We start from the raw sequence: 8,855 nt of genomic DNA, 5'->3' as shown, positions 1-8,855 counted from the left end.
CCATTGGTTTCTTCTGTGGCCAAATCTGTCAGGTTTATCTGCAAAGCTGGTCACTTTGAACTGTAATTGCTCTAGCTGTATGGCTGCTACTGGTAGCCCTTGCTTTTCTTCCTTGTTTCTAGCCATCTCTATATGGCTCATCTTTTCAGGTCTGGGTTGGGTGAATCTAAAGTGGGATGTTTGTGCAGTGTCCCAAAAGGCTGGGGAAGCTAGTTACTCACCTTACTCTTCCTTTCCTGCTGAAGGAAACTCTTTCTAGTTGGGAAGTTTCCCCTTGGCATTGAGCCATGCTGGCTTGGGGGATGGGGTGAAGCAGGCAGAGTTAAGCTGTCTTCCCTCTTCTCTTGCAGTTGTTTTCAGGTTTTTGTTCCACTGTGTTGCTGAAGTTTTTTTGTTTTTTTTTTTTTCTTTTTTGGTCGTGCTGTGCAGTTTGTGGCATCTTAGTTCCCCCACGACGGATTGAACCCAGGCCCTCAGCAATGAAAGCACAGAGTCCTAACCACTGGACCGCCAGAGAGTTCCCTGTTGCTGAAGTTTCTTAAGGGGACCCCAGAGCTCTCCCAGAACTGTTTTTGTTTGTGGATAACTGTCTAACTGTTGATCTTTGTGGGAGAAGGGACGCTGAGGTCTTCTATCGCACCATTTTTTTGATATCACTCACCTTTTATGTCATGCTTTTAAAGGCACAATGGATATGGATTATTTTGCTTTCAAAATAGTTGACAAAGTATGTGTTTATTGTACAGTCACTATACCTGTGTGAAAAGATTACATTATATATTGACATTCCCAGATTCATCACAATGTTCCAAACTCACAGGAAATCAATGATCAGAAAAATATGCATATTTAAAATGCAACATATCACAGCAGAATTTCTCCACAAAAATAAAAATGAAAAAATTGCAACCATAGTAAATTTCTGAGTGACTCATGTTAGTCGAGCAAGGAAAGCCGTTTACTGATGGTGAGTTAATTAAGTCATGTTTGATTGCAGCAGCTAAAGACATATTTCTGGAGAAAATAAACTTGTTTAAGACCAGTAGCCTTTCACTGAGAACAGTTCCTTGAAGAGTTGGGGACACTGGGAGCAACATCAATAGTTAATTAAAAAACAAAGTATTAAACGATTTCCACAGGTTTTCCTTGTCTCTTGATGAGTTGACAGATGTTACTAATACCGTTCAGTACATTGTTTATTCAAGGAGTCAATGCTAAGTTTGACTGAAGAATTAGCCTCTATAAACTGTCAGCATGGAACAACTATAGATGAGAATATTTTCAAAGAAGCTGAGAAAGCTTTAATTCAGTACAATCTGAAGTGGAATCTGCTAAGATGAGTTCCATCTGATGGTGATAAATATGTGTGGAGCAGAGAAGGCTTACCTGAACAAATTTATAAGGCTTGTGAAATGATAGGTATTTAAAGCCTGTGGTTAATCTTGTTATTCATCAGTGGGTCATTTGCAGAAAGTTTTTCAATTTCTTGTGCTTTTGAACCAGTAGCCTCCATGTTAAACTTCATTTACTCTGGTGGACTTAACAATCATCAGTTCTGTGAACTTTTGTCAAAAATAGAAGCTGAATATTTTGCCTTGCCCTGCTATACAGCAGTTTGATGGCTTAGCAGTGGTAGTTTTAACGCAATTTTTGAACTCAGGCCTGAGACTGAATTTTTTTGAAATGAGAACTTCCCTCGATCACTTTTATTGAACACTGACTGGTTTTGAAAATTCGCTTTTGCTGCAGACTTGGTCAATTTCTCAATATAAAATTACAAGGCAGACAGTGCCCATATGCAAATGTAATGCTGTGGGAAAGTCATTTTAAGAACAACTGATGCTGCTTGAATCACAAGTAATGTCAAGCTGTTTAATATACTTCCTGTGCTGTCAAAGTTTTAAAAAGAAGCAAGATCTTCATTCCCACAAAAATTTGCAGGAGATATATTCTCTATGCTCAAACTACAGTTCCAAAAGCATTTTTGGATCTTAATGCATGTGGAAAGGAAATTTCCATATTTCAAAATCCATGTAACTTTGCAGCTCAGTATCTTCCACCTAACCTTCAATTGGAAGTGATTAATCTGCAATATAATGACATGGTAATTGGCAAATATCAAGAGAAGAACCTAATAGAATTCTGTAAATTACTTCCAAGTGATAAATATGCTCAATTAAAATCATACTCTCATAGATTGATATCAGTATTTGGCCATATCTTCTGTGTAAAAGGTGTTTTCAAAGATGAAATGCATAAAATCACTTTACAGATCAGCATTAACAGATGAATATGTGGAACTGATTTTGATGACAGGGAATTCAAACTTTGAATCCCAATTAAATGAACTATTATCTTCCAACAAAGAATTCCATTCTTCTCATTAGTAGACCTGAATTACAAATGATTGTGCTCAATTATCATTACACTTTGGATTTCATCAATAAAAGTTTTGTGGAAATTTGTTTTCTCTCTTTTTATTTAAGTTTCTATATAATATCCTCAATTTTGCCTCTTGGTTCACAAACCTAAAATATTTACTTTCTGGCTCATTACAGAAAAAATTTGCTGACCTCTGGTTTTGATCAATCCTGTTCTATCCCCTGGGGCTGGAAACACTGCTGGGTCAAATAAAAATCGGTATTGTTTTAACATGGGAATTCCATCAAAATAATGTATCTTGATATTAGCAAGGATCTGATGGTGTCATATGAGTAAGAAAAGTGATTGGTTACAGTTAATTCGGATACATGGCTACATCATCCCTATTGCTCCAGCTGACACTGAGCAAGCCACCACATATGAGGTGGCTGAGGCTATTCTAGAACAGCCAAGCTGCCAGCTGACTGCAGACACATAAGTAGACTCAGGAGGAACCAGCAAAAGCCAGCCTATATCAGAAGAATTGCCTAAGCAACCCATAGGATCCTGAAAATGAATAAATGTTTCTTTTTTTGTTTGTTTGTTTTTTTAGGTAGCCAGTCTTTTTATCAGCACCATTTGCTTGTGCTCATCTATTGTACCCCTTTTTAGAAGACCTATTTCTTTTGCTTTGTTAAAAAAAAACAAACCCCGATTTCTCAACACCTTAGTGTGACAAAATGTTCCAGGATTAAGTTATGTAATTGCATTGCAAAATAATAATGCATCTACCTTTCAGCAGCCTTATGCAAACCACTATTTAATTTTACCTACTCAGATTTAACAATTCTGCAATGCACAACAACCCTTCATGTGACTTCATGGGATGCCCAGAAAAGGGCTCTTTTTTTCAATGTTGAGGTATGGCAGATCCTGTACTCTCAGCCACCAAAGCCCTAGAGTACATCCCTGGGGTTTGAGCTTGTAGACTACCATGGCTGTGACTGCTTTGGGCTTGGCGTACTCTGTGTAGGTGACTGTATCCTGGATCATGTTCATCAGAAAGACTTGGAGCACCCTGCCGGTCTCCCGTTGGAAGAGGCTAGAGATGGGCTTAATGCCTCCATGCTGGGCCAGACACTGGATGGCAGGCTTCCTGATCCCCAGGTTTTTGCACAGCAGTTTTCCATGGTGCTTGGCCCCTCCCTTCCCTGGGCCTTTTCCACCCTTACCATGACTAGACATGGTTGCTTTTGCAATATAAACATTTGTGATTTTAAGCCTCTAAGTTTGTTACACAGCAAAAGCTAACTGTTGTAGGTAATCAAGGTAAGATTGATTGAGAGATATCTTCTTTTTGCCCCTTCACTGTACCCCAGGAGATGGACCTATATGAACAGCATCATTAGTTCCCTTGTGTCAGAAGATCAGAAAGAGAGAGGAGAATGAGGGAGGTCAAAGTATTAACTCCTGGGCTCTCCTCCCCCTGTTGGGTCACTGTGGACTGGCTGTGTTCCTTGACCTAAGCTCCCAATTCCTGTCAGGTAGCCCCTATGTACACAGCCTTCTCCATGTTTGGTAACTACTCCTTATTCTTGCCCCTTTAGGCTCAGAGGTGATTTTGGGGGCCTCAATGTTCCTGAGTTTCCCTTGTGATCTTTTTATTCCATGCCCACACCTTTGTTTATAGTCCCTTATTAAATGCTTCTCCTAATTTGATTGTGCCATCTGTTTCCTGCTGGGACCCTGACTGAGAGAGTAGGCCTTATCCGGGAGGTAATATCTCAGCAAAGGCTTGAATGATTCAATGGAATGAGTCATGAGAATATGTGGGGGGAAGTGCCAAGATCCTGCAGCAGAGAGTAGGCAGGGTTATTGGAGTGGAGTTGGCTGGGGTGAGTGTAGAAGGCAAGGTCAAAGATTAACAGGCAGTGTGTGTGTGTGTTGGGGATGGAGGTGCATGGTACAGGGAGACTGATCATGTATAGTTTGTTGACCTTTGTAAGGGCTTTGGCTTCTCCTCTAAAAGAAATGGGGAGCCATTGGAGCCATCTACTCACATCTAATTAAGTCTAATAAGACTACTTTCTGTTATGTGTCGACAGTGGAGCCCTGTGACTCAGTTCTGAATTTCTCCTCCCAGTTTCGTTCCTGCTGATGAATGTGTGTGCGTGTTGAGCTAGCCCAGCATGCTTGGGCCTGAGTTCAAGGCTTTGTGCCTCTCCTGATGCTGTGGGGGACATGACCTTCTCTTACAGTACAGGATTCACACTACAGTGTCTTTTTTTGTTAGCATATTCTTTTCAGTTCAGTTAATGATTTGGGAGTGGACACATTTTTCTTACTCTCTTTCTTTTTTTGTTGTTGTTAAAGTCAATAGGCCCTTCTCTACTGACTTCAAAAAGTGTACTTATCTAAAGGGTCTGGTACAATAGAGAACTAACTGCTTAACAACTTCAGGGGTAATAATACAAGGAGTTTAACAGAGAAATGCTGTCTGCTTGCTTATCTCTGCAAGAAGGTGGTTTGTCCTGAATATTTAAAAGGCAAAGAGTTCATTTGCATGTATTGCATGTAGGATCTAAGCCTATCCAGAAAATAATATATAGATTTGAAGTCTGTTTTGATCCTTCAATTGAAATTTCCATCTGAGCTGGGGCTTCTGGTATTAGGTCTAGACCACCCTCTGCAGGTTACATGAATGAAGTTGATTCTTCTCCCATGGCCCCCATCCGGGTCCAGTCTCTCCCTGCTGTTTCTCAAAAATTCTCCCCAGGCTGACTCTCAGGGAATATAGACTCCACATATCTATATCAGATATGGGTGTGCCTTACTCAGTCCAGCTGATTTTTCCTAGTCTTACCCCAATCAAAATGTCACTCCAGGGCTTCCCTGGTGGCGCAGTGGTTGAGAGTCTGCCTGCCGATGCAGGGGACACGGGTTCGTGCCCCGGTCCAGGAGGATCCCACATGCCGCGTAGCGGCTGCGCCCGTGAGCCATGACCGCTGAGCCTGCGCGTCCGGAGCCTGTGCTCCACAACGGGAGACGCCACAACAGTGAAAGGCCCGAGTACCAACAACAACGACAACAACAACAACAAAAATGTCAGTCCATACAGTAGCTGTATTCCCTCAGGCCCCATTCTTTGCTTTCAGCTCAGAAGGAAACCAAGCTACTTAGCTAATCTGATTAATTAAGCAGGCAGGAGACTTCTCTTCCTGGCTAACAACACAGCTGGCCTATCAGAACCAGTTCTAATCTTTGTTGTCTAACCTTGATCCTGATTTCTTTTTAAATTTGTTATTATTATTTTCAAACATTTCTAGCCCTGCTCATGAAATGGGCTGTTCCAATGGGTATGCAGTAGAAAGAGAACTGGACTTTGTCCCTCTGCAATCTTAATTTCCCTCGCCAGCAATGGACAGTTAAACTAAATCAGAAAAACATCAAAAAATTTTGAGAATCAACACAGGACTTTAAGGTCGTTAAAGTAAACAAAACTCCCAACAACTTAACCTACTAATTATTAGGAGAGAACATTTTTTTTTTTACATTTAAAATTTTTTTTAGCATTTAGCTCTCTTTATTTACTTTTTCTTTTTTTTAAAATTAATTTTTATTGGAGTATGGTTGCTTTACAATGTTGTGTTAGCCTCCACTGCACAACAAAATGAATCAATCAGCCATACACATACAGATATCCCCTCCCTTTTGGACTTCCCTTCCATTTAGGTCACCACAGTGCATTAGGTAGAGTTCCCTGTGCTATACAGTATATTCCCAAAGAGAGAACATTTTTAACAGAAAAAATCAAAGCATAACCTCACAAAGAACAGTCCTTTACACTGAATAAATTTATTTTTATGAAAACTTAATACATTGTCTTTATTTTTCATTTCAGCACTTAGTTAAAACTTTGTCATAGACTGGCAGCTTCTGACATCCTTTCTGGTTCTAAAAGTCTATACCTCTAGTCTTGTACAAATAAATCTCCAGGATGAGCTGGCTCCCTGAGGCTCTGGATTGTGTATTTCATCTTGCTATCTCTCATATCTAGCACAGTGCCAGGTATAGCAATAGATTAAATAAATTAAAAGGTAGAAAAATCCTTGCTGAACTACAGTCATGTATAGAAGGAGTATATCCCAGAAGTAGGGTGAGTATATCCCAGAAGAGAGTGAGCCCTTGTGCTTCCAGCCTAGCCCAAGATCTGCAGCAAGTTGTTGTCAGTTTTAGGTTGTTGGTTTAACAGCCTAAATCCCTCAATCCTGCCCAAAATCAGAATCTAGGGGAAGTGTCAAAAGTGAAAAATCACAGACTCACCATCTTTCTTTAAATGGGCGTTTCCCCAAACACTCCTAAAACCAGACTTTCTATAACAGATGCAGTACATTTATTTATTGAGAGCCAGAGTGCCTCTTGATCAAGATGCTTTACTCCTTGTGCCTAATTTTCATTATTTATAAAATGTGTGTAATAACTGTGCCTGCTTCATAAAGTTGGATTAAATGAGTTGACATACATTGAAAGGTGCTGTTCACATAGTTAAATGTTCATTTGTAACTTTGACTAATGTATCTCAAAAAATAAGGAAATAGAAAAAGAATTTTTAGGGGCTTCCCTGGTGGCGCAGTGGTTGAGAATCTGCCTGCTAATGCAGGGGACACGGGTTCGAGCCCTGGTCTGGGAGGATCCCACATGCCGCGGAGCAACTGGGCCCGTGAGCCACAACTACTGAGCCTGCACGTCTGGAGCCTGTGCTCCGCAACGAGAGGCCACGATAGTGAGAGGCCAGCGCACCGCGATGAAGAGTGGCCCCCGCTTGCCACAACTAGAGAAAGCCCTCGCACAGAAATGAAGACCCAACACAACAAAAATAAATAAAATAAATTAATAAACTCCTACCCCCCAACATCTTCTTAAAAGAAAAAGAATTTTTAAAAAGAATTAAAATAGTCCTAAAAGAAGTGCTGTTGTATTTGGAATTATTAAGGCTGCACAGGGGGGACTTCTCTGATGGTGAAGTGGTTAAGAATCTGCCTGCCAATGCAAGGGACACGGTTTCTATCCCTGGTCTGGGAAGATCCCACATGCCGCGGAGCAACTAAGCCCGTGCGCCACAACTACGGAGCCTGCGCTCTAGAGCCCACGAGCCACAACTACTAAAGCCCGCGCTCTAGGGGCTGCATGTCGCAACTACTGAGCCCACGTGCTGCAAGTACTGACACCCACACGCCTAGAGCCCGTGCTCCGCAACAAGAGAAGCCACTGCAATGAGAAGCCCACGCACCGCAATGAAGAGCAGCCCCCGCTCGCTGCAACTAGAGAAAGTCCACGTGCAGCCAAGACCTGACGCAGCCAAAAAAAAAAAGACTGAAGGGGAATATCATCAAAGTCCATAAAATCAAGAAGGCAGTTATAAACCTTATAACACTCCTTTCTCTCAAAGGGTAACAGATTGAATATATAAGTAGGTTCAAAATTAATTTAGATAAATTCTTACATAATAAATGCATAATAGATTATTGAGAGAACTGAAGATGGTCTGTGGTATATTATTACTTTTCTGAAGTGGAGTATAGGAAACCAAATCTTTCTTACAAATGAGAAGTAGAACTTGTCAGCACATTAAAAACACTTTGGAAACTTAGAAAAAGACCAATGCCAAGGCCCCACAGCAGAGCTATTAAAACAGAATCTCTAGAAATGGGGCTCAGCTACTGGTATTTTAAAAAAACCTCCTCAAATGCTTGTAAAGGTGCACTAGGGTTTAGAAACTGCTGGTAAGTCAGGTTCTCTAGAGCAACTTGTCTTAACTATTTCATCTTGTATATAATTTTCACTTTTGCCATCCACAATCAGAATTCCATTTTGTCATAACCTCATCTTTTTTTCCTGCTGCCTCTTTTAGCTTCTGTTCCATGGTGCCAGGTGTCTTAGAGCCTTCTTATGAAAATGCGTGTTCATGCATGGGTGGACACTCAATAAGTATTAGACAAAAATAATAACAACAATAAAAGTAACAATTATGGGCGCCACTTCTCCCCAGATTAAATCAACAGAAATGCCTGGGCCAGGACGACCTGCAGGACTACCCAACAGGTGGATAATGTCACTGTAGCATCAAGAACTGCAATGTTCTGTGCTGGCCAACTGAAGTAAAGATACCAAGCAGCAGCTACAAGGAGAAGAACGAAACCGCAAGTCTGCCGTCTGTATTAAAATTTCTGAATCCTAATGTTATCGGTATTACTTTTTTCCCGGGAAACAAAATCTCCAAATACGAAGAAGCTGCTTTGCACCGCCAAAAGCTGCATAGGGGCAGGCTGCCAACAGGACCATCCGGACACGCTGCAGTGGCATCTCCAGGCGGGTTCCTTTAAACTGCCTTCCCTTGGGCCAACTCCCCACTGCGGCGCAGCCCCACAGCCAGCACTTGCACGCGCCGCCCTACCTGCCCCCAGGCGGCTGCGGAGCTGCGCTTCTCCGCCCAC

Source organism: Stenella coeruleoalba (assembly GCF_951394435.1).
Source record: "Stenella coeruleoalba genome assembly, chromosome: 7".
Lineage (NCBI taxonomy): Eukaryota > Metazoa > Chordata > Mammalia > Artiodactyla > Delphinidae > Stenella > Stenella coeruleoalba.
The sequence above is the reverse complement of the archived record's forward strand: the minus strand, read 5'-3'. Positions refer to the sequence as shown.